Genomic DNA, 27,684 nt, shown 5'->3' with positions numbered 1-27,684 from the left:
GTTACTAAGAGTCAAGAGATACAGATAAGTATGAGAAAAAAAAAGTGCGAAGTTTGCTGGGCAGACTGGATGGGCCGTTTGGTCTTCTTCTGCCATCATTTCTATGTTTCTATGTTTCTATGTCACGGATGTCTTTTGTCCAGGTCTTCAGTCGAGTCCATGTTCCAGATGTTCATTGTCCAGGTCTTCAGTTGTCTCCATGTTCCAGATGTCCATCGTCCAGGTCTTCAGTTGTCTCCATGTTCCAGATGTTCTTCATCCAGATGTTTTCGTGTCTCCATTGCCTAATGTTTTGGTCTTCTATTGTCTCGATGTTCCTGATGTCTTTGCCTTCATCCCTGCCTCCATGCCTTGGTTCCCTGATGTCTACCTTCCTGGTGTACTGCTGTCGTGGTCCGTGACCAGTCCCACGGGTGGGCTGTGTAGGCCACCTCACGGTACAAGGCCATCCTCATCTCCGCAACTCTCTGGAAGACCTCCTGCTTCAGTCCATTGTTTTTAATCCTTGAGAATCAAATCCTGCTTCAGAGTTGTCCCGGTCTTCAGAGCCTATTGCAACCTACCTTAACGTAGTCTCTGTTTGAACTTGCTCTGAGTCCGGCTTGGTCCACAACTAGTCCAGCAGGGGGCTGTGTAGGGTGCGCCCCAGTCCAGGCCTCTGCAGTTGCTTTGTCATGTTCTGGTCTCAGCTTCCACTATGTGTAGGGCTCGCTACGTCGCAGTCTCGCCCCAGCTCTTGATCCTGCTTCAGCCCTCATCTACAGTGTCTTGCTTTAGCCCTCACCTACAATGTCTCGCTTCAGTCCTCATCTACAATGTCTTGCTTCAGTCCTCATCTACAATGTCTCACTTCAGTCCTCATCCATGATGTCTTCGCTCCAGTTCTCATCTATGGTGTCTTGCTTCAGTCCTCGTCTATGATGTCTTTCCTCCAGCCTTCGTCTACAGTGTCTTCATCTCAGTCCTTGTCTACAGTGTCTTTGTTTCAGCCCTAGTCCAAAGTCTTCTGTGTTCTAAGGACTCCGTTTGCCCTCATCCTCTATCCGGCCTGCCACCCATTGCCGTACCTAGCGGCAGGTCCGAAAGGGCTTGGAACGGTCAGAGGACTGTTCATCAATCAACAATGTGTTGTTGGTTATCCTGGGGCATGCAGGTCCGGTTGAGGGTCAGACCTTGTACCCTAGTCCTTGCTTCAGTCTTGTCCTGCTTTCGTTACCCATGCTCGCACCAGCTCACCTCCCGCGGTGTTGCTTGGGGCTCCACCCTGGGCCATGCTGTGACCCAAGGGCTCACATCACTAGCTTCAGAGATGACCGCGCCTCCATGCCTCGGAGTGTCAGCTGCCGGAGGTCGTACTCGTAATAGGACCTGTAGGCCACCGAGCCCTCGGGTCATAACGGGATCCAAAGACCCCCAGCCCTCGGTCCCTACATCTGCCGGAGGTCACGCTCGTAACAAGTATGGAGACATAGGCTGTTTCCCATGGAACAGCTGAAAAGGTGAAGAGCTATAGGCTGCTTTGATATGAATGTTATGAGAGAATTTGGCCCAGGGTAAGAGAGTGGCCCAGTTATCCAGGCACTCATTCATGTAGGAGCGAAGAAAGGTCTTGAGGGTACAGTTAGTGCACTCTGCTTGTCCATTACCTTGCAGGTGATAGGCTGTAGTGTAGCTGAGGGTGATACCAAAGTCTTGCAAAGTGATTGCCAGTATCTGGAAATGAATTAAACTTCTCTATCTGATAATATATGTTGATGTAGGCCATGCAGGCGAAAGATGTGGAGAGTGAAGAGATGTGCTAACTCTGGTTCAGAAGGAAGGTTTGGTAATGAGATGAAGTATGCCATCTTTGAGAGTCAATCAGTCACCACCTAAATCTCATTAGAGACGGGGGGGGGGGGGGGGGGGGTGACCATGATAAAATCCATGGACAAGAGGGTCCAGGGTTTCCTGGGGGCTGAAAATGACTGTAATAGCCCCCAGGGTTGGCCAGGCAGTGTTTTCTGCTGTGTGAAAGTGAGACATGGAATCAACATAGGCCTTGATGTATTCCTTCATCTGTAGTGTCACTGAAGCAGCTTAAGGATTCATGCCCATCCAGGGTGCTTATGAGTTGAGAGTCATGGGCACATTTCAACACTTTTGCATGTAATCTGGAGGGTATGACCATCTTCCCTGGAGGGTTGGCTACCCTAGTGGCCAGAAGTATTTTAACAGGGTCAAAGATGTGTCTGTGGGGCTCTGGAATGTCCTCGGATTGGAAGGACTGAGAGAGGGCATCTGCCCATTGGTATTTGACCGCCGGGTGCTACCATAGTGCAAAGTTGAAGTGAGCAAAGAGCAATGGGCCTGTTGCACATTAACATGCTGTGCTTGATGTAGATGTTCAAGGTTCTTCTGATCCTTGTTTATTGCACATGATTTTACACTCCTTCAAGTAGGTGGAGCCATTCTTGAAGAGCTAGTTTGACGGCCAGGAGCTCTTAGTCTTCAATTCTGTATTTGCATTCTGCTGGGGAGAATGATTAGAAAAGAAGTGTATTGGATGAGGACAGCCTCTACTCCCAGGGCAGAGACATCATGACCCTTCTTCTTAGAGGTAGAAGAATCCAGGTGACATAGGCAGAGCTTGTCAGTGAAGGCCTTCTTTAACTGTTGCAATGTGTCGATAGACTCGGGCAGCTGCTCTTTGGTGATGGTGGCCTTATGGGTAAGGGCAGTAAGTGGAGTTGCCACAGAAGAGTAATTTAGGATGAATTGACAGATATAATTAGCAAACCCCAGGAAGCTTGGCAAGGCTGAAGGCCAACCCAGCAGGGCCACTCCATGATAGCTTTTATCTTGTCAGGATCCATCTAGAATCCATCTCGTAAGACTATGTACCCAAGGAATGGAATTTCCTCCTGCTTGAAGAGGCATTTTTCCAGTTTGGTCTAGAGATTATTCTCCCGTTGGTGTTGTAGACAAGAGAATGGTCAGACAGGCAGTGGTCAATTCCAGGCAGAAGACCAGAGAATGGTCATGCAGGAAGTGGTCAGTTCCAGGCAGTAAACAAGAGAATGGTCAGGCAGGCAGAGGTCAGTACCAGAGATCAGTCCAAGGAGGTACTACCTGAGTAAGGATACAGGAACACACGGAGACTCAGGAACAAGGAGACACTGGAACAGGATTAGGCAAGCTTACTACACCACAGTGTCGACCTGATTGCTAAGGCGAGGGCTTTCAAGTGATGTCATCAATCTGCGCCCCCCTCAGTGTTACCACGCTTCGCCCTTTAAATTGGAGCACGTCGGCCGCGCACGCACCTAGGGGTGGAGTACCATCAGGAGCTCTGCTGCAAGACCTGTGGCGTGGAGGGAGCCGGAGAAGGCTTTGGTGAGTGACGGGGATGGCAGGAGCTGGCAGTAGAGGCGAGACCGAAGCTAGTCGAGGGCAGCGCATGGTGAGCAGGCCCGGTCATGGCACCCACACAACCGGGACACGCAACAGTAACCCCCCCCCCCCCTTCTAGGCCTCCCCCTTACCAGTCTGGGTTTTTCTAGATGATCTCAGTGGAAGTCCAAGAGCAGGTTTTTGTCAAAGATATGGTGAGAGGGCTCCCAGGACTTTTCTTCTGGGCTGAAGCCCTCCCATGACAGGAGGTACTCCCAGTGGCTTTAATGGCGTCAGACGTCCAGAACTTCATTGACTTGTAAGGTGTGTTCAGGTTCCGCTGAATGTTGCATAGGAGAAGGCCTTCAGGAAGGCCAAGACAGGACCAAAGGCTTAAGTAGTGACACATGGAACATGTTATGAATTCCCATGGAAGCTGGAAGCCTTAGCTGGTAGGTGACTACTCCTATGCATCGAAGAATGGGAAAAGGACCAATAAATTTGGGAGATAGCCGTTGAGAAGGTAACCATAACCGGATGTGCTTAGTACTAAGCCAGACTTTCTGTCCAGGCAGGAACAGAGGTGCGGTTCGACGAAGGGAGTCTGTGAAGCATTTGGCCCGGTCAGCTGCTTGACAGAGCCGCTCCCTTACGTAGTTCCAGAGCCGGCATATGGTTTGTGCTATAGATTGGGCTGCAGGTGAGGGTACACTGAGTGGAACCAGCAGGGATAGGCATGGTTGACGGCCAAAGACTACAGCAAAGGGTGACACTTCCGTGGCAGAGGCAATATGGGTGTTATGGGATAGTTCTGCCCATGGCAGGAGGTCAGCCCAGTTATCTTGCTGGTTATTGACATATGATCACAAGTAGGTTTTCAAAGAGCGAGTAGTCCTCTCGGCCTGGCCATTTGCTTGCAGATGATAGACATGTTAAATTTAACGTAATATTGAACTTTTTACAGAGAGACCTCCAATATTTAGTGGCAAATTGAGGGCCGCGGTTGGAGACGATTCCTTGTGGTAGTCCATGTAAATGAAATACGTAGGTTAAAAAGAGTCGAGCTAGCTCTGGAGCCAATGGGTGTCCAGGTAAGGGGACAAAGTGGACCATTTTTGAAAAGTGGTCAATGATGACCCAGATTACAGTATTTCCTTTTGAAGGAGGCAGATCCACGATGAGATCTGTGGAGAGACTTGACCAGGGTTCGGTGGGCACAGGAAGTGGTTGAAGAAGCCCCCATGGGCGGCCAGTCGGGGGTTTTTGCTGTGCGCAAACTGGACAAGAGTCCACATACTCTCGGGAGTCCTTTGTCATACCAGGCCACCAATAGTGGCTTTGGAGCATCTCGAGAGTCTGGGCTTGGCTGGGGTGACCAGCCAGCTTGGAATCGTGAGCCCAACAGAGTATGTGTTCATGGAGACGGCTGGATCAATAATGTGCCTGGGAGTCACGGGTGTGTCTTCTGGCTCGATGGAGCGAGAGAGTGCATCTGCATGGAGGTTTTTCGGCACTGGGTGATAGCGGAGCTTAAAGTTGAAGAGCTCAAAGAACAGGGCCCAGTGGGCTTGCCTAGGGTTAAGTAACTGGTCCTCCTTCAGGTGTTCCAGATTTTTATGGTCGGTAAATATTGTGAATTTGTGCTGCCCTCTTCAGGCCAGGGACACCATTCCTGGAGGGCAAGTTTCACTGCTAGGAGTTCACTGTCCCCTATGGTATAATTCTGTTCTGTGGAGAAGAATTTATGTGAATAGAAAAAACATGAACTAGGGTTCCCTTGGTGAAGTATTGACTCAAGACCACTCCTGCTCCAATAGCGGATGCGTCGACTTCGACTATGAATGGGCAGTTAGGATCCGAATGCCGTAGACATGGGCCAGTATAGAAGGCTTCGTTCAAGGCGTGGAAGGCTTATTGGGACTTGGGGCTCCAGACTCGAAGGTCACATCCATTCCTTGTCATAGCGGTGAGTGGAGCGGCCAACATAAAGTAATCGGCGATGAAATTTTGATAGGAATTTGTGAATCCAAGGAATCTTTGTAGGGCTCAGAGACCCACTGGTTGAGGCCAGTCTCAAATTCCCTGGAGTTTATCAGGGTCAATGGTGAACCCACAGATGGAGATGATGTTGCCTAGGAATGGGAGACTGGATTGCTCAAAAATGCACTTCTCCAATTTAGCATAATGATGATGGTCTCTAAGGCATTGGAAGACTGTTTGAATGTGGGAATGATGAGACTTCAGGTCTTTGAAGAAGAATAATATATTGTCCAGAAACACTGCGACGAATGAGTACAAAAGGTCCCGGAAAATCTCGTTCATTAGCCACTGGAAGACTGCAGGGGCATTGCCAAGCCCAAAGGGCATTACCACTACTCATCCAGTACTTGTAGTGACCATCTCTTGTGTTGAAGGCAGTTTTCCAGATGTCTTTCGGTTGAATCTGTACTAGGTTATATGCCCCCCATAGATCTAGCTTAGTAAAGATTTTTGCGCCTTGTAGGCAGTCAAACAGTTCACTAAGTGGCAGTGAGTACCGGTCCTTACAGGTTACTGCATTCAAACCTATGTCTATGCATGGTCTTAGACTGCCATCCTTCTTCTTTACAGAAGAACCCGGTGCCTGCCGGGGAAGTAGAGAGTCTTGTGAACCCTTTGGCCAAATTTTCCTTGATGTATGTTGACATTGCTTGGGTTTCTGGGAGTGAAAGAGGATAGGTTCTGCCCTTGGGAGGCATGGTTCCAGGAAGGAGTTCTATGGGGCAGTTAAACTTCTGAAGAGGCAGGATATCGACATTTTGTTTGGAGAACACATCTTTAAATTCTGAGTATGGAGCAGGTAACCCAGGAAGGGTGTAGAGCTTAGAACTGTCACAGATGGAGACACTTGCCATAAACAGTGATTTTATCATCGAGGGCCCCACTGGATGAGTTGTAGGGATAGCCAGTTGAAGTGGGGTTCATGTAACTGAAGCCAAGGAAGTCCAAGGACTATGGGATGTGTTGATAGTTTCAAGATCAGGAGGCAGATCGCCTCATCATGGAGGGTCCCAATGGTGAGGCGAATGGCCATGGTACAGTGAGTGATATGATCAGGGAGAGGTTCTCCTTGAATTCAGGTGATACTTAGTAGTACCTCCAGTGGTTGGACTGGTATCCGAAGGAGTTTGACAATTTCTTCCATAATGAAATTTCCACTCGCCCCAGTGTCCATGAGGGCAGTGGTGGTGAATGGACGTGATTCCTTTAGGAGGGAAATTGGTAGCAACAGTTGAGGGCCAGAAACTGTAGCATCCAAGCTCGGGACCCCTGCCAGGCTCAGGCTTTTGAGTTTCCCGGATGCACAGGGCAAGTCTGAAGAAGGTGTCTGGAACCACTGCAATAAAAGCAGAGAACAGATTTTCTGCATCGGAGACGTTCCTCTGGAGTCAGGCGACCGCAGTTGATCTGCATAGGTTCCTCGGGAGGTTGAGGAGACCCCAATTTATATCACATGGTAATAACCAGGTTTTTAAACATCTTTTTCTTAAAATCACTCAGATCTTTCCGTAACCTAATATCAGCTGATAAGCTATTCTATAAGCACAAAGTTATGATTGCCAGGCCATGAATACAACTGAAGGTGAAGACTAAGATTTTCAATTGGAAATAGTATTTCACAGGGAACCAGTGAAAATAGCCAAGGAGTAGAGTTGAAAGGGAGCTGTAAAAGGGAGGAATGCTGATGAGTTTTGAAAGTAGTGAAGAAACAGAGTAAAGGTTTCAGGGAGTCTGGGCAAAAATATAATAGTACAGTAACACAGTACATGGTAGCAGATAAAGACCAAAATGGTCCATCTAGTTTGCTCAGCATGGTTTTTTTTTAAAGAACGGTAACTGCCACTCCATGCAGGTTACCTCCAATCCTTCTGTTAAGAGTAGTGGTAACTACCACCCCATGCAGGTTATAGTCCAGATGTGAAACAAACTGGATTAAAAGCTGGATTAAAAGCAAGCAAAAAAAGATAAATGCCCTGCCATTATAAGAAGTGTCGGGATTATGTGGGAATGAAATACTTGTCACAGGACATATAAAGCTTTGTTCTGTTTAATGAAAGTTATTTGGAACGACGTGAATGTTTCCCGTTTGAAGTTCAAGAAGGGCTGAAACATAGTTTAACATTTAGCACAGATGATTTGCTGTGTGAAAATTCATGATCAAAGTTTGTAAAAATTGAAAGTATACGGAAACCATACATAGATTCATAGCTGTGTGAAAAAACAAGAACAGTGAAGATATTATAACAACTTTATTGGGACACACATCAGCACTACCATTTGATCTTAACAACAAATGACTTTAAGTAATTTTATTAAAATTCAAAACAAGAGAGTAAAAGACCGGTGACTGTAACATTGGCGTACAAAAGGTTTCTGAGAATTCGGATCTCTTGCCAATACTGAGGTCTTCTCTCTATATAAATTCATTTTTTCTAAAGAATTCAATTAAGATTAATAAAGGTAAAATACTTTTTAACAGTTAAAATTCAGCAGAAAGCAACCACAGTGATTATTTGCAGCAAAGATTCTGAATATAACTAGCTATTTCTTGCATATTGATTGTATACTTGTTATTCCTAGATTAAAAGCCATCAGATGTTGAAGGAGCGTAAGTGGTAAATTTTATGGATAATATATTATAAAACTTAGAGAGACATAAGAACATAAGAAAATGCCATACTGGGTCAGACCAAGGGTCCATCAAGCCCAGCATCCCGTTTCCAACAGTGGCCAATCCAGGCCATAAGAATCTGGCAAGTACCCAAAAACAAGTAGATAGAGGAAATGTAGAGATACAGAAGTAATCCTCAGGTCTCTGCCATTCCATAACATTATACAAAAGTGCTCCAGAACCCTCTCCAACATAAAATTATTTCAGCTAATTAAACTTACTGTTTATTTAAACTGTATGAATTTAATTTGTCTCATTTTTCATTTAAATCATCCGAAAAAAATAGAAAAGAACAATTTTTCAAGGCCAGTTTTCTTTAGAAATGAGAATTAACAAATTAGCCAATATACAATAGGCATCTGCCTCAGCGTCTTTGCTGTGGATCCCTTGTCATGATGCCAGTTTAGGAATACAACACATCAACATTTATTTTCTAAGGGGCAATTTCTAATAGCCTACCTAGTTGCAAGTTAGGTGTGAGTAGAGATCCTACCAAATCTCTACCAGAAGGAATGATCCATTTATTAGATGGAAGGAAACAGGATAGTTTAGTGTGGGTATGTAGCTCCCCCATGTGGAGGCCTAGACTGGTGTGCTCTTTGCTACCATTTTAAGGTATGGAATCTTAAGTTGACCCTTTCAGGCATAGCATGTCCATTGCTATTCCTAGGTTTTATTTTTAAGGAGGAAGGCCTCTGAGGTCTCTAGGTCTGAAGCCTGGGTTCAGAAAGGAGAGAGTACTCATCTAAGGACCATGTTTTGGAAGTCTTTCTTTTCTCTTGAGAGGGGAGATTTTTCCACCCTCCTTGTCTCATGGTTTGGTATCCCTTTTTTGAACCTTTTTGTGTTTTAGCATACCTGAGTACTCACCCAAGGACTCGGTGTATGTTAACTAGAGGAGTGATGTCTCTTAGCCAGAGATCATGGGTGAACTATATTTAATTTGGGAGGGGAGTGGGTCATCCACCTAGTTTGGTAGGATCACTATAGGTGGACTATAAATGTTTTTTTAAATAAATAAATCATTCCTGGAAGAAGGAAGAAGAGAGAAGAAAAGGAGACTTTGTAGACCAATCTTTAGATTCAATATCATCTCAAGGAGATAAGAGGAGGAGAAGAGGAGTAAATCATGTACCAATCAGATATCACCAGAGTATGATGAAGAAGAACTTCAGGAAATTAGAAATTTGTAAATGAACTAGAATCAGATTTACCAACAACTCTATCCCCTATCAGTCGGGAGGGAGGTTATCAATTGCCCCAAATTGATTGGAAAGGATAAGAAATAGGACTTATTCATTGGAATTCAATTGACCCATTGATATAACTACCTGAAATAAGAAAGGTCACCAATTTATTCAAGAACTAAATTTGGAAAAAAAAAATTTTGGAACAAAAATAGCTATGAAGAACTTTTTCCAAGTAAACAATTTATCAGCAATAGTTATGTTGGAAACCACCGAATGCTTCCAGCATGCTTATTGTTGTGGTTTACACTTAAATGCTCATGAGAGTTGTTTACAATGGACATTAAATTGGGATTCGACTTAAAGCAATGCACTGGACCTAAAAGATTATTCTTCCTTCTATACAGGGAATCTTGGATACTTTGGTGAATTAACATCATGAGAAGATTTAAACCTTAAAAGACTGTGTTTGAGGTGTGGTTCCTGGGACCTTATCTGGGACTATTAACCCAGTGATTACATGTACATGTGTACACATGCATCTTGTTTCTAATTTCCAAAGAAAAATTAATCTGATACCTTAGATTTGAAATTTTGCTACATGTTCTTAAATGGCATGCTATGTACCTGTTATTTCTGCAGGCTGATGATTGAGGTTAAAACAGCATTCACCCATTTGAAAAGCAACGACTTGATATTTAAAAGGTTTTATGCACGTAAAAGGAATTTTGAAAACTACATGTGGAATTGTTTATGTAAAAGTACACAAGTAACTCGTGCATGTACTTGTAAGCACACAAAAAAAGAGGTGTTCTGGAGTGGAATTAGGAAGTGAAAATCACTTATGTGCGTACTTTCAAATTTCAAAATGACACTCTTTAGTGTATATGCACATATTTATGCCTGCTCCAGAGCAGGTATAAAGTAAGCAATAAATCTGTCCTAATTTTCATAGCCCTAATTTTTAAAGCAGACTTTCACATGTAAGTCTGCTTTGAAAATTAGGGATAAAATCTGCAAGTACTTTCTATTTGCAGACATTAGCTCTATGTGCACAGTTATAAAATTAACCTCTGTCACAGATGTGAGCCCTTGGGCTGTGGCATGGTTGACGCAGTCTAGACGGTGAACTTACTAGGTCCAAGCCAACAGAGGGTGGACTCGCTCTTACTAGGACTGGTTCTGGGGCATCACCAATACCAGGCCTATTCCCCTTAGGTTGAGCCCTTGCGTTTGAGGGGATGGCAGGGCTTAGGTGAGAGTCCTGTAAGGAGTGATCAGATGAAGTCAAGCAGCGGGTAGAGGTCAGGTCAGGTAGTGAGCAAATGGTGTTGAGGTCCAGGCCAAGGGCAGGTGGAGATCAGGCAGTGGTGCACAGACAAGGGGACCAAGACAAGCAGAATACACAGGGAAGGCAGGGCAGGGCACACCGAGGCAAGGAGAAGATACCAAGACAGAGCACACTTCAGGAGCAGAAGGACCTGTTGCTGAGGCAATGGGCAGGAACGCAACTGGGGTTAAAATTTCCAGTCGCACTGATGTCATCAGGGAGCACTATCCGAACTTTCCTGCCATGGGACCTTGAAGAGCAGGGCAAGTGTGTGCACGCAAGCCTACTAGGAGGTGTGGTACGATGGACCAGAAATGCGATAGTGGCATTTTTGCCGCAAAGAGATCCTGGCAGCGTTCTGTGGCTTTGGCGGTCTTGGAGGTAGCTGCAGCCGGTCATGGGGCCTTCCCATGGCTAGCCTAAACATTACATACTCATAAAGATGAATTTTAAAAGCTAGATGCATGCCAAAATTTGGGGGTGGGCTCACATCTATCAAATGTGTGTGTCCACCCAATTTTATAAGCCACCCACAAGTACCGTTGTGCAAATATCTTGCATCAGGAAAATAAGGTCATTGGGGCATTGGCGTTCCAGTGCAGGTTGAAGAGATATGTACGTATGTACTTATGTTCCTGGACACTCACCCAGGTACATTTCAGCACAGTTACTTCTGCTAAGGATGAGGTATAAGTCTGAATAAAATTATTTCCAACAATCTTTTAAGTGCTTGAGGGGTCTGGGTTAACTGGGGATAGTGCATGCTAAAGAACTAGGAAGATCTGGAGGACCTAGATGTAGACTGGATAAACTGGTGAAACTGGTCATTGGCTGGACGCCTGCCTGTTATAAAATTCTCTTAATTGTGTGGATCAAAGCCAACAATTTGCTGCTGTGCGTAAACAAGCTTAAAATCAGAAGCACACATAAATGCGCCAGGATTATTTTATAACATTTGTGCATATATGCTTGCATGATATAAAATTGCAGCACATCTGGCTGTGCACCCATACACATGTGTATATGTCCACCCATGTGCCCACTTTAAAATTACTGCCCCATGTACCTGTCTTGCTTACCTCCTCCAAACTATGCAGACCCCTGGAGTGTCTTTTTAACCCTGTGTGATGACCACTACTAATCCTCTAGTAGCAAGAAAATATCCACATGAGAAATGGCTTGCATTTTCTTTACTGACTACAATTTCTGTATCTTCACAGGCAAGAATTCAGTTCAATTCCTCTGTGGTACTAAGGTCTTGTATTTAAGCATGGCAGATATTCATAACACAGGTTGGCACCAACATTATATAAGAATCCCTTCAGGCTTTCTTCTGCGGCTAAACATCTTGCTGCCTCCAAAGCCCATTGTTGTCTCGCCCAGACCCCTTCAATTTTATCTCACTCTAACATATCAGCTCAGGTTCTTGGTTCCCTACATTTCCTATAGTGACTATAGCTCCCAGCATGCTCTTCCTTTCTGTCTTTCAGTCTCTCTCTTGGAATGTCCTGCACAGTGCCCTGTTGCTTCTCTGGTGGCTTAATTCTCCTGATTTTCTTAAGTGATCCTGTCTGTATGGAACACCCCTCCCCCCTTCCATCACACCCAGCTAAAAGTACATATGTTGCGAATATCTACATTTTATTTTAGCTGCTTTTTTTGGGGGGGGGCAGGGGAGGATTTTTAATCAGGGCAATCTACCAGGTAAATACCTAAAAACCTAGGAATAAGTCTCTTAAAATTGCTCTCCTGGCTATCAAGATTTCAGACACAATATAAGAATAGTTAGTGTTTGCTTTTTGGCATGAACAAAAAAATAAAATAAAGAAATACCCTAGATGCCTCAAAACTGACTTTTTAAACTCTTCTTAATGCACTGCATTTTAAATGCCAGATATGTACCATTTCATGTGAATTGGTCCAGACTAATGGTGACATCCAATAAAGTTAATTGCAGTGAATAATTTTTTTACATGGAATTACTAGGAGATGCAGTATTGATCCACTGTCTACTTTCCTAATTTGAAGAGAACATATTGAATCCCACTGGATTTCAAGCTCTTATGGTGCTCAACACATCGTTTTTATGTAAAAAAAAAAATAAAAAATAAAAAAAAAAAAAATATATATATATATATATATATCAACTTTGGAGCTAGTGGGGAATGCAATTGCTTTGTTGAGAATGACATTGTTAAGGCTTCACTGTGAAGCAACCCACAAAGTAAGCAGAAGCCCACCACTCTAATTAAATACTATTGTGGCAGATGGACTACAAGAGGAAAACTTTAATGTATGCCATTTTATGAAGAAAAAATAAAGTCGGGGTCAAAAAATATTGGAGTCTATATTTTTCAATTGTATAATGTTCCTCTTCAGGGGAATTTACGTCTTTTCTTAATTGATCAGACCTGATTCAGCGGGCATTTTCTAAGACTTAAACCTTTTAAGGTGACCCTGGGTCTTATTCAAAAAAGCCTTATGCCCATTTTGTGCCTATTGGAAATACATTTTATGGAATTTGTGTCTTTATATTAGATTTTATTGAACCCAATATATAAACAAGGATTGAATGCTTAGATATACTGTTCAGCTACAATGAATTTGTATCTTTTTAGCAATTTTGTAAAGATGGTATAATTTCACAGCTCCTTTAGCAAAACAGGGGCATGGTAATTGGATATGCAAACCTCTAAGCCAATAACATTCTATAGACAGGCAGTCAAATGCAAGCAATGTATTTTATTCATTTATATTATGATTTTTTTAAGCCTAAAAAAAGATTAACCTCATGGCTATTACCACTTTTACAAATCTAAATACCTAAATAATTCAAATATTACTGCATGCTATAATTTCTTTTGCTATGTTTTTCAAAATATCAACTTTCTGACCTCTTCATATGGTTACCCCTTTTCATCATCTTGACTGGTCTCAGTGATTTTCTGTATATATTTCATTTTACTGATTTTTTTTTTTTTGGGGGGGGAATAAGAACAAAGAATAATTATTAACTCCATAATTCTTGTTCTTAAAATTCTTGTAATGTGTTGCATCATATTAATTAGCAATAGATATAAGATAAATTATACAACGAATAATCTTCTTGAAACATAGAAACATAGAAATGATGGCAGAAAAGGGCCAAATGGTCCATCCAGTCTGCTCAGCAAGTTTATGGTAGTAACCGCTGGCCATACAAGCCACCTTCATAATTATCAGTTTCCCAGACTGTCAAAGTTAGGGCCCTTGTTGGTTGCTTTTTTAGTCAAATTCCCCGTTACCTCTCTCCATTGAAGCAGAGAGCAATGTTGGAGTTGCATCAACAGCATTAAGACTTATTGGTTAAGGGTAGTAACCATCACACCAGCAAGTTACCCCCATGCACTCTTTTCTTCATTCCCATCCTCTAGCCTTAAGGGATCCAGTGTTTATCCCATGCCCCTTTGAAATCTTTTACTGTTTTTGGGCCTCATTTTCCAATATCGCATTGGTATTGCATGGGATACCAAAAAGGGGTGTAGCTTATGCTAATAGGCATGTGTATTTCAAATTACACTATCAGCTATGTGAAAGGCTGCTATTGCAAGTTGCACTATTAGCCCAATTTGGGCTATATTGCCAGGATATCATGGTTCATGATGTAGGCTGAGAGAGAGAGAGCGAGCCTTGTCATAGTGCTGCCTCCCTAGACAGGTATTTGTATCCCTATGGGAGGCCCACCTAGTAACTCGAGGTGAGGTTTAAGTATTAGTGTAGGGGGTTAGGGGCCACTTTCACATTCAATGTGAGACGTACGAACAGAACAGTGGTCTCTTGTGAAGATTTGATGACCTACGGAGTGAGGAAACTCACTCCAAGATGAGATTTGTGCAATGTTCTCTCCACCTAGCTTGATGGACTCTCTACCTGGGTAACAACAAGCTAGGTGGAGAGAACATTCCACAAATCTCATCTTGGAGTGAGTTTCCTCACTCCATAGGTCATCAAATCTTCACAAGAGACCACTGTTCTGTTCGTACATCTCACGTTGAATGTGAAAGTGGCCCCTAACCCCCTACACTAATACTTAAACCTCACCTCGAGTTACTAGGTAGGCCTCCCATAGGGATACAAATACCTGTCTAGGGCAGAGCTCCTATGCCAAGGTGTTCTCTCTCTCTCTCTCTCTCTCATATACTGAAACAGGCCTGTCAGGAGACATCAATTTGTAGAATTATCACATGTAGTAACTCCTTGGAAAAATGAGGCCCTTTGTCTTCACCACCTCCTCTGGAAGGGCATTCTAGGCATCTACCAGCCTTTCTGTGAAGAAATATTTCCTGACATTGGTTCTGAGTCATCCTCCCTGTAGTTTCATTTCATGATCCCTAGTTCTACTGATTTCTTTCTAAAGGAAAATGTTTATTTAGGACCTTCATTTGATAGAGACCCACCACCATTTTGGTCGCCCTCCTCTGGTTCCACCTCCATCTTGTCTCTGTCCCTTTTGAGATACGACCTCCAGAACTGAACACATTACTCCAGGTGAGACCTCACCAAGGACTAGTACAAGGGGATTATCACCTACTTTTTCTTACTGGTTACTCCCCTTTCAGTTGTTTATGTCTTAGGAAAGCAATGTTCAAAAAACATTTACCTTAAATGACTATCTGAGTAAAATGATTACATTTGTAAAGGCTATGCCTGTTGTTACGGCGATGCTGTTCAAGTTTTATGTAAACCGATACGATGTGCAAATGGATGTCGGTATATAAAAATGCCTAAATAAATAAATAAATACATTTAAATTGTTCACCCTGTGTGCACATAAAAGTGTGTGTGAGATAAACAACAAGCATATTTTTGGCCATGGGGAAAGTAGGTGGGATCACAAGCAAGGTTATGTTGGAGGAAACAACAACACATGTAATTTTGGATGTTCAAAACTATTCATGTTGTTTTTCAGAGAAAAAGTATACATAAAAAAAGAGGTGCAAATCTCTGCCTGTGCCTTAGGCATTTTTCAAAGGGAAAATACCAGCAGACTTTGCAAAATATCCACATAATTTTGAAAATTTCCCCATGCATATCCATATAATTCTGGCATGAAGTTCTGGTATGGATCACTATAGCAGTTTCCTAGTTTGCATAGACAGTGGCAGACATGGTTAAGAGAGAGAATTTTTCAGAAACTTTAAGATCTAATCTAGCCTCAAAAAAGTATTCAAATTTAAAAAAATAGACTAGGGATCTTAACGATCTATGATACTTTAAATATACAAGTAGAGTTATTTTTACTATTGATACTTTAATTTTTTAACTTTCTAAATTTTAGAAAATCATATATTGATACAACACACAGAAATTAGGAGCCACTATAAACTCTCCACTATTAGGAATGTGCAGAGTCATTCATTCATTTACCATTATAGTCAATGGGGGAAGCAATGCAGGCTATTTTTTGCTTCCAAATTAGGATATTTTAATCATTTCTAATGAAACTGGTGGGTAGATATCATAGGAAGGATACAGGCATGTCAATACATCAAGACTATGTCAACAAGGCACCAAAAGTGTCATGAAGAGCCCAAGGACATATAATGGGACAAAATGGTACCAGCAGAAATAGGAAGTCTTCAAGGTACTATCAGAGGATAAAAAAAGCAGCAGAGTGTCCAAATCACACCCTGTAAAAGTGGAGCAAAGAGCATCAAAACAGTGGCATGAACCCAGGGCTGTTGCAAGGGTATGAAATGCTTTAGGCAGATTGGCATCTCTCTTTCTCATCAGCTATAGATGAGATGATGCTAAAGTGTCTTTTCAATGAATGGGCCTACCATTGCCCTACCTGCTTCTGTCCTTAAGTTGATCATCATTCAAACCACATATCCCCAACATCATCTGAATAACTTCTAGAACTGATGAGAGCACAGGCCACTGCTCTCATACTTCTGGAACTCTAGGCAGCTGTCTAGCCAACCTAGTATATCTATTGACCCTGCATGAATTCCCCAAGGCTGTATGAGAGGGCAAAAGGATATCAAATGTGGCATGAACTGCTCAAGGCACCATGAAAGGTAAAGCAAAGTAACCTAAAATGCTGAAACCTCCCAAGGCAGTGATAAAGGGTGAAAGCAAGTGAAAGAGTGGCATGAAGACCCCAAAGCATCATAAGAGGCAAAAAGCAGCCTCAAAAAGTGTCAAAAACACTCCAAGGCTCCAAATGAGAGGCTAAGAGCACCAACCAAATTAGTAGAAATCTCTAGGCAGGGAAAAAAACCAGAGGAAATTCCTAGAGGAGGACTGATATCAAGTCTGTATGTCATCATTAGGTGAAGGAGCTGGAAGTTTGGGCTTGAAGCTGGTCTTCACTGGAGGCAAAGATGCTACATACTAGAGATACCAAATACTTTTTAGCTGTTTAATATTCAGGGTATCCAGGACATAATTCTTCTTCTGAATCAGTATTTCCAAAATACTGTCTCCATTACCCCAGAAGCAATAATCATGTAGGACCACAGTTGGTTCTGGGTGCTACACATCTGCAGCCCTTACTTTTTGCTATGGCATAATCCATTGAAGATTAAGTACATAATCACAAGATCCTTAAGGGATTGGAGTTTGAAGAAAATGCCAAGAGAGCATGAAACAGTTAAATATAATTGGGTGGATAAGGCCTGTGAAAAGCACTTGATGGCCAGGGCATGACAAAGAGTTGGAAAATATCATGGGGAAGAGGATTTGGAAAGCATCAGAAAGTCAGTTGGAGCAGAGAAAGAAACACACTAATATATCAAGACTGACTGGGAACAGCAGCATCAACAGTAACACTAGAAATTAAAAATAGAAACAGTAGAATAATAGCAATGCAGTAAGAAGAGTAGCCAAATCCTGCCCTCCCCCCCCCCCCCCACACACACACACACACAAGGTGTTCCTTGATGGCTGAGGTGGGAGGAGAAAGAATGTTATCAAAAGCCAGAAAAGTGGTAGATTGAGTATGCAAAGCAACAGATAACCAGGGCAAGACCAAAAGGTGGCAAGTACTATAGGGGAAGGGATTAGGGCAGATGCTCCAAGACAGCCACAGTGGGGGATGACTTTCACAATCAGAAATATAGCTATCAGATTATTTCTACAAGTAGCATATGGTTCTGTCAAACTATAAAAATCAAGTGGTACCAAGAGTGTCATGAAATGTCTGAGGAGTGGTGTATCAAAATGTGCAAAGCAACCGATGGCCAGGGTAAGACCAAGAGTTGGCAAGTATTGCAAGGGAAGAGATTTGAAAAGAAACTCAAAAACAGCTGAATTGGTGAATGACCATCTTATTAAGATGAATGTGGTAGATCATACCAGTGAATTTGCATATGCTTCAGTCAAACAGTAATGTTAGAGCCATGCATGTGTTATGTACAATTGGCTGGTACAGTGAAATCGTGAATGGCTCATTAAAATCAGTTATGATTCCATCTGTTACTTGTATAGCTGTGGTGATTGTAGAGTTAATACATGCTGATGAGGGTTAACATCCAGGGAGTACAGTGTGGTCAACTGAAAACAGCACAAAATCATTAAACCCCCCAAAACTACATTGTAGGGAATTGCAACAGCACAAAGTCATCAAAATTCTCAAGGCATACAGTGCAAACTGCAAATTCATCAAACCCCTCCAAGTCTACAGTGGGGAAAATTACAAACAGCACAAAGCTATCAAAACCTCCAAAACCTGGAATGTGGTGAATTGTAAATAGTGCAAAGTTGTCTAAATCCCCAAGCTTGAAATATGGTCAATCACAAACAGCACAAAGGTGTCTAAACCCCCAAAGCTTAGAATACAGTCCATCATAAAGAACCAAAAGTTGTCTAAACTGACAAAGATTATATTGCAGTTCATTGCAAACAATACAAAGGTTTCTAAACCCCTAAGACTTAGAGTGTGATCCATCACAAACAGAACAAATGTATCTAAACCCCCAAGACATGGAATGTGATCCATTGCAAAAAGCACAAATGTGTATAAACCTCCAAGGCATGGAGTACTCATAAACAGCACAAAGGTGTTTAAACATGGGGACGGTAGTTATGTGGGCACACATGTACTCACATATGCTGGCTTACGCCAGTAGACATGGCCATTTAATAACATTCATGTGTATATGTGCATGTGATATAAAATAGTATGTATGTGTGTACATGTGCACACAATTTTATATAGATGCATGTGTGTGCATATGCTATCATTTCCATGTAAGTGGAGGAATTTTAGTAGATACATGCACTGATGCAATTACCAGTTTCCTATTTCATTTGCAGTTCACCCAGGTAAATGTTAGGACTTCTAACTCTCTAGTTAAATAGCCTCCCTTTTACCCTGTTAGCCTTAACCCTTAAAACCCCCCTGACTAGCCTAGTTATTATTGTTTCATGACTTAAACGCCATCTGTAGCAGAAGTAAAGATAAGCAGTGGGGGAACATGGACTGCACTTGTGTGAGTAAATACACACTGGTTTCATTTAAAAATCATGCCCCACGCATACTACACTCATACCTTGGAAATTTTTCTTTAAAAATGTTTTGTGCGTATACCAGGAGATACGCGCATACTCGCACACCTTTTAAAATCTGTGTGGTGCATGCCAGCCTGACTTTAGCATATATCTCCCAGCTTTGGCACACATAGAGCTTTTAAAATTCAACTTCTAATGTGTACAGTATAGTCCATCACAGATAGCATAAAGCTGTCTAAACTCCAAAAGCTTGGAATGAGGTCCATCACAAACCGCACAAATGTTTCATAACCACAAATCCTAAAGTGCTGTTAATCATAAACAGCACAAATTCCTAGACAGGCCTTGACAACAAGATGGAAAACCAGAAAAGAGGAAGGGTGAAAAGAGAAACTAGTATATATATTTTTATTTTTTTCTCAGGAAAAAACACCCCAGTATAACTAGAAAGAACTAGGCTGAGATTGCAGAAGGGTAGAATAAAATGAAAAATCAAAAAGAATCGGGGTAGAAGGAGAAACTAATTTCTTTCTTTTTTTCAAATATTTTTTCTGGAGACAAAATACCCCAATACAACCAAGAAGCAGGGTGAAGACAGAAAACAGCATGAAGGTGTTGCGCGTCTCATCTGCAGTAGGCCCGCGTCTGGGCCTACTCACTTTTGCAGCACTGCTCCCAGACCCAGACCATCCTCACTCATGGCTGTGGGCAGCCGCCTATGCTCCCAAGTGCCTGCTGCCTCCTCAGCTGTTCCTGACTCCTTCACAGATGTCCTCAGCTCCCAGTGGGTCTCCCCGCATGGGTCGTGGGGAGACGCTGTCGACCGGCCTTCTGTGGTCCTTGGCTTAGGCGCATGTGCGCCTCCCGTACATTTAAATGGATTGCGGAAGGAAACTAGCCCAGGGCCCTGGATGATGACATCATCGGGCCTTGGTGTATAAGGCAGGGCCCCGCCACTGCTTCCTTGCCTTGGCAACAGGTCTCCATGTATGATTGTGTGCTCATTGACCATTTTTCCTGGTTCCTGATCCTGACTTCATTCCTGGTTCCTGATCCTGACTCTGTTATTGGTTCTTGTTCCTGACCCATACCTTGGTTCCTTCCTTGTCTCTCTGGAATGATTCTCTGGCTTTGACCCTCGGTAAGTTGGACTACGCTCTGGAATTATTCTCTGGCTTTGACCCTTGCTACGTTGAACCACGCCCAGGATTCATTCTCTGGCTTTGACCCTTGCTATATTGGACCATGCTCAGGATTGATTCTCTGGCTTTGACCCTCACGACGTTGGACTATGTCTGGACTGATTCTCTGGCTTTGACCCTTGCTACGTTGGACTATGCTCAGAATTGATTCTCTGTCTTTGACCCTTGCTACGTTGGACTACGCTCTGGACTGACTCTCTGTCTTTTACCCTTGCTCCGTTGGACTCTGTACCTTGTCTTGCCCAGCCACCTGCCCTGACTCCAGCCTGTCTTCAACGACGCCTTTGGTATCTCCCTGGACTTGGCTTCTGAGGCTTTGGCCTTCTTCTACTTGGGTGCCCTCTGTCTTTGCCCTGTTCCTGTTGGCACCTGGGTCTCTGGATCCCTGCCTCATCCGGATCTACACCGGTCCCCTGATACCTCTGCTGGTCCTCGGCAATCCTTGTGTCTCATCTACTGGGAGTCATCACATGGAGACCTGCCTAAGACCAACCGGCCCTGGCATCTAAGGGCTCAACCTGCAGGGAACGAGGGCTGGTATTGGCGAAGCTCCAGTTGGCCTCCATCTCCTAGTCAGCTCCATCGCTCAATGGTGGGGACCTATAGGACTTGCCCTACTGGTTGGGTCAACTCCACCTCGGGCCAAGGGTCCACCACCAGCACAACAGGAGACACCAAACTTCCATGTTGGTACATAGAAATGGCAGATAGGAATATTAGCAGCATGATCCCCAAAGTTGTAAATCAGGAGCATGGCAGGTAGGTAAAGAAGTAGCAGCAAGACTCCTAAGGTAATAAATGTGGGGCATGGCAGGTAGGCACAGCAGTAGCAGCAAGATCTCTAAGGTGGTATAACTGGGGCAGTTTTTCCTAATCTTCACCTGGAGGCACACCTATCTTGTCAGGTTTTCAGGATTACTACAATTAATATGCATGATATAGATTTGCATTCTCTGGGTCTCCAATTTATGCAAATTTATCTCATGCATATTATAGATATACTAAAAACCCAATTGGTTATGGTGCCTCCAGGACAGGGCTAGGAAACACTGATCTGGGGCATGGCAGGTAGACAGTCATGTGGCTATGAGACCACTAAGATGGTATATGAAGGGCATGGCATGAAAGTAAAGCAGCAGTAACCAAATCTTCAAGATGTTTTCAGTCAGCTTGCCACGTGCATGGAAAATCTGGAAGCTCAAGCAAAGGTAATTTGATTTTCAAAAAGACTAGCCTTTCCATCAACTCTGGCACCAGCCTTGAACAATGAGGACTCACGATGTCCCCTGCATTTGAGAAGAAGGGTTCACTGGACGCACTGGTTGGTGGGCATGAAAGATAGTGCTGGGCCATGTTGTCTAAGTCTGGCCAGATTGCAGACTTGTATGCCAAATATTCCACTGTGTTTGTGTCCTAGTCCCCTACAAGCTCTGCAAGATAGTGTGTCACAAACATTTGTGCTGGAGTCTCCTTTGCTGGGGAGGGCCAAGTGTCTCTCTTGCCAGCTGCTTTTACTATGGCCTTTGTCAGGAGTAATGGTTCTTTGCAGGAAATGTGGCTTTGATGTATTGAGGTGGAGGAGGAAATGGTAGCTGACAGGGTGCTGCTCCTGCTTGCACTATTCTCTAAGTTTGCCACTCTTTAGTGTGCTACACCCCCACTGTGCCTCTGTCTTTGATGCTCCTATTCAAACACCCTAGCTATCAGCAGCTTCTTTATGAATGTGAGATGCTTGGACTGGAGTGCGAGGCACCCTTTTATATGTGATTCATAAAGTGTGGCAAGTAAGTATGTATTGTTTTCTGTCAGAGGTTTCAGTCTCTCTTTCACCTGCTGCTGAGAGGAGTCTACAAACTAGAACACCTCAGCTTCTATTTCTTCTTGCTAATGGAATCCCCCTAACTTTTCTTACAGAATTATTTATTGTAGGGATGCCCCCTCCCTTTCCCAGGCTGGCATTTCTGGAACTCAAATCCTTCATGGCATCCTTGAAGGGCTTCAGGATTTCCATTTGATTCTTCATGACTACCCAATCATAATGCCCCGGGGGCAATCCTTACATATAGATCATGAAGGGGTGCTTGCTGTTCCATAAACCTCTGCAGCATCTTATAGGAGGAATTCAATGGGTGCTTATATCTTGAATCAGATACTTGTGAGGCATCCCAAATTCTTCATGCTTCTCATGGAGATGTCCTTCCTTCACACTTTGATAGAAATTTCTTGCTATTTTCCTGCACCTATCTATCATGTCCTTCAGGAATAAATTGTTCTGGTCCTTGGCCCCCTGCCCCAGGGCATCACTCACAGCCAGATGCATCAAATGTGCAAACCAACAGATTCCATGAAAGCTCCCATCTTCTATTGCCTTTACCACCTTTGCACCACTGTCTGTCAGAAAGATACCTTCCTGAAGACACTTGCCAACCCTCCAGCATCTTTCTTATAGCTGATAGAATATTACACGAGGTATGGCAGCGATCTACAAACTGGGTGTTGCTACGCACGCAGGCCGCAGCAGACCCGCGGCTCGGCCCCCTCACCTCTCTCAAGTTAATCCAGTGCCTGGTCCCTTGTCTCTGGTGGCTGTGGGCCACCGGCTCCATCCTCAGGCTGCCCCTGGTGCTTCTGGCTCTACTACAGCTCCTGGTGCTCCGCATCGGGCCTCTCCATGTGGCTCACGGAGAGACGCCATTCCGACCAATGCCACGCCCCTCCCTAGGTGTGCACGTGCGATCAACTAAACCTTAAGGAACCTAGCTGTAGGACCTGGATGATGACGTCAGTGGTGCTCCGATATTAAGCCCGGGCCCCACTTCCTCAGATTGCCTTTGCAACAGGTCCCCTCGCTAGTCGAGTACTTGTTGCTTCGTTTGTTTCTGGTTCCTGATCCTGAGTGTCTTCGTTCCTGTTCCTTTGTTCCTGTGTTCCTGTTCCTTCATCTTCCTTTCGGATTGCTGACCTGGTTTGACCTCTGCATTGCCTAACTACTCCATTGCCTCTCTCCAACCCTGGACCTCTGTAGTGCCTGAATACTCCGTTGCCTCTCTCCAGCCCCGGACCTCTGCATTGGCTGACTACTCCGTTGCCTCTCTCCAGGCCCGGACCTCTGCATTGCTTGACTACTCCGTTGACTCTGTCCTCATCCAGACCTCAGCCTTGCTTACCACTACTTCCAGATTGCCGCCAGCCTTGAACCCAGCTTGCTCAACAATGCCTCTTCAGTCCTTGTCCTGGACGTGGCTTATTCAGGCTTCAGCCTGCTCTTGCTCGGGTGCCCCCTGTCTGACTGTGTTCCTATTGGCGCCCGGGTCTCCGGAACTCCATCTCATCCAGTACAGACTGATACCTACACCTGTTGCTGCCTCAGGGCTGACCTCGATCCTCCCATTGACAACCATCGACGGAGGCCACCTAAGTCCAGTTGGCCCCGGCACCCAAAGGCTCAACCCGTGGGGAATGAGGGCTGGTATTGGTGAAGCACCAGCCGGCCTCCGTCCATTAGCCCTCTCTGCCTACTGATGGTGGGGACCCATAGGATCCCTCCTATGGGTAGCATCAACCCCACCTCGGCCCAAGGGTCCACCTCTGGCACAACAGGTGTGCAGCAAAGCCCACCTGTACCCTGATGATCTGTCCCCATTAGATCTGCTGCATGCCCCTGCCTCAACCACATCCCACCAGTGTACCACCAGGAAGACGTAAGCATGTGTAGCATTTGTGCTGGTCCAGATATCACTGTGAAATTCATGCTATTCCCCAATGCCATTTGTATTTCTATGTGACTATGGTGAGATTGACAACCTTTCTCCTAAATGTAGTCCTGGAAGGCAGTTTGTAGTTGGGGGTTAACACATGCAGCAAATGCCTAAAACCCTCATTCTCCACTACCCTCAGGGGCTGATCATTAAGGGCAATCATTTCCCCAGTGCTCTTTATAACTACTTTATATGCTGTCTGCTTATTGTCCCAGGACACCACCCCATTTCCTGTGTGTGCATGTTATAAAATCACGTGTCCATGTGTGTGTGCCGGGTAGCACGCGCACATGGCCGCACACGCGCAAGCTTTTAAAATCTTCCCCTATATCAGGATAAGTGTCTATGGTTTATATCTGATAAACTTGTATTTAAAAGACACAAAAATCAACAAAAATAAGGAAATACAATAATTTAAAAATAGGCTTGGGAGACCTATGATTATAAATATTGTGTGGGCATCTTGATCACTTTTAGTGGTTTTCAAATATTAAGCATGATTAAGTGGGTCCAACATTTACCCACAATTTGATTGAAGTCTCTTTTGATTGCAATTATGGGTTTCTTTATGTATATGGATTTTTGAGATTTATAAGAACTTATTTGCCATATCATGTTCAATTTAATTGATTATGGATCCATCAAAGTTAAAAGACACATTCAGTTATACTGTTGATCATTTGGCAGATGTATTACAAGAACAGGCTTTATTGGGTGATAACTAATCCAGTAATGAATCTTACACAGCAGCAGAGTATGTTAACTTACAGAAGAAACTTATTAGATCGGAATTGCATTCAGCAATTTTAATAAATTATCTTTGCTAACAAATTATCCCTAGAAGGTTACAAATAAACAAGCCTAAATTATTGTTTCAAGAAGGTGCCTCCTTTATTGCAAAATGGATATGCATTTTAAATAAATGTTTCACCGATTTAATGTTACTCATAGTGAAATATACTCAATCTGTAGTTACTGACACCAATAAAAAAATTGATCAATTTACTACTCATGTAAAAAAGATTTATTCATTAGAACATTTGGACAGTATTATTAATGACCTTAAGCAAATGTTGGATGATTTCAAATCCTCTCTTAAACAACTTAAAATTAAAACATTGAAAAGGGATGAGCATGATTATGTCACCAATAATGTATACTGATGGCTTATTAAGGATAAGAAAATATAACCTTCTATACATCATGTTATTTTGGAGGATTCAAATGGAGACACTTCTAGTGGTTCTAATGCAGGCTGATTTAAATCATATGGTTGAGGAAATGCCTCTCCTTTTTTAGGATGGGGAAGAAGAGGGAGATGTCAGCAACACTCGTATCGGAGATCCTTCAGAAAAGATCCAATTACACAGGCATACGACAACAGGGAAGGTTCACAAACAAGATTAAAGATGCACCAAGATCCACAATAATTAATTTATCACACCACTCACTAACCCAAACTCAAAAATGGGTTTTAAATTTAGGACTTTCTTTTGTTCCAAGAAGATCAATTTGAGAGTTACATGTTCATACATTGATTAATCAGGAAATTACAAATTAAACTTTATTGTACATTAAATGAGGTTCTTGAAGCTAGAACATCTATTACACATACAAAATCAAAATGGATACCTCCCGGTCCACTAGATCCCTATATTATGACCTTTAGAGATTTAGTATTAAAGGACATTGAAAGGCTGGAAAAATCTCTACTAAAACTTTTTTCAAGTTATCATCTGAATCAATGCTTGTCCTACGAAGTTTAGTAGCAAATAATCAAATTGTTATTAAACCAGCTGATAAGGGGGGCAGCATTGTTATTCACGATCATTTGGATTATGAGCAGGAATTATTGACACATTTATCAGACACAAAGTATTATCAGCTCTGAGACTCAGATCTAACTTCACAATTACAAACTGTAATATTTGATCTTATTTTTGAAAAGGAACTTTTGGCCAGCTTGGGGGGGCCTTTCCTGACCCCCCCAAGCTGGCCAAAAGTTCCTTTTGGGTGCAATGAGGGTCCCGGAGCGAACGCGCGGGGAATCACGTGACGCCGTGTCACTCCGACGTGACGCCGACGTGACGTGCTCCTCGCAAAGGAGTTCAGAAATGGCGTCCTGACTCCCTGCTGGACTACCAGAAGTTTTGGTAAGTCTTGGGGGGGGGGGATTAAGGAGGGTGAGGGGTTTAAATTTTTATTTAGGATCAACAATCGCGATTTCCAACGTATTCAACATAGCTATGTTGAATAAGTTGGAAATCCGATCGTTTTCGCCTCATCACTTTTTTAAGTTAAAAAACAAAAATAAGTTGCGTTTTACATTTAAGTTCAAAACGAATGCACACCCCTATCAGGTTCCATACTGTTTATCCTGTGACTAAGACTGCATGTTCCTTAACTTCTCCCCAATGGGCCCAGTGGGGTATAGGAATCTGAGGTAGGCCTTTGTTGGCAAATCATAAAACTCTTTCAGATATGTAAATGTGTGATGCTGATCCAAGCCAAACTGTGTCTGTATTAGTCATTATTTTGTGAATTAACATTAACATTTTATATTGGATTCTATATTGTATTGCTAGCCAATGGAGTGCTGATAGTATAAGAGTAATATGGTCATATCATAAATGACTAGCTAGTGGCCAAGTTTTGTAAGAGTTAGAGAGCTCTCAGTGAGTTGCAAGGTAACCCAAGCATCAATGAGTTACACTAATACATTCCAGAGAAAATTAATCACTCTAAGACAGTCCAGAAGTCATCTGGTTCAAACAGGGGCTCAAGTCGTCTTACCAGTTGAAGCTTATAATATCCTGTCTTCACCTAATTATGAATATGAATCTTCATGAATAGTCCAGTGTCAGGTAATACCAAGTCATGAACTGAAGAAACAATGGATATTTTGTGTCCACTGAATTCAAATGAAGGTAGCATTTCAGGATGGAGTTTTCTAGTTTTAAAAAAATCTAATCTGTTTTCTGTAAATTTAATGATAATCTATTGTACAATAGCCACTTTTATATGACTATCAAATAAATTTGTAGTTCTTTGACTGTTGTGGAAATGGAACTGTGAACCAGAGCAAAAAACTGTGTAATATCAGCATATAAGCGATAGGTCAAACCTAATCCTTAAAATAATTTGAATAAAGAGGATAGTTAGATATTAAATAATCTGGTTGACAGGTATTACAGTCTTAATTTCTTCCCAATCAGATGACTCATTTTCTATTTGGATTTGCTGGAATCTGTTAAATGGAAAAGATTAAAATCATTTCAATACCAAACCCTCTATTCCAAATTCTTGTAAGTGTAGCATTAGTAATCTATGATCAGTTATACTGAATGTAGCTGTGACATCCAGCAATACCAGAATATAGCTTTGACTACAGTAAAAGCCACACCATATTAAATCAAAAATAGACAAAAGTAGAGTTTCAATGTTTTGACTGAATCTGAAATCTAATTGGTAAGAATTAAGTAAATTGTCAGTGAATGACATTTTCAATAATTTTCACCAGGAAAGGTAAATTAAATATTGGTCAGTAACTAACTATGCTTATTGGATCAGTTGACTGATGTTTCTGAAATGGTTCAGATCATTCCTTAACAACAGGACATACAAGGTCAGA

The sequence above is a fragment of the Rhinatrema bivittatum genome, chromosome 5 (genome assembly GCF_901001135.1).
Source record: "Rhinatrema bivittatum chromosome 5, aRhiBiv1.1, whole genome shotgun sequence".
Classification (NCBI taxonomy): Eukaryota; Metazoa; Chordata; class Amphibia; order Gymnophiona; family Rhinatrematidae; genus Rhinatrema; species Rhinatrema bivittatum.
Note: the sequence above shows the minus strand (reverse complement) of the source record.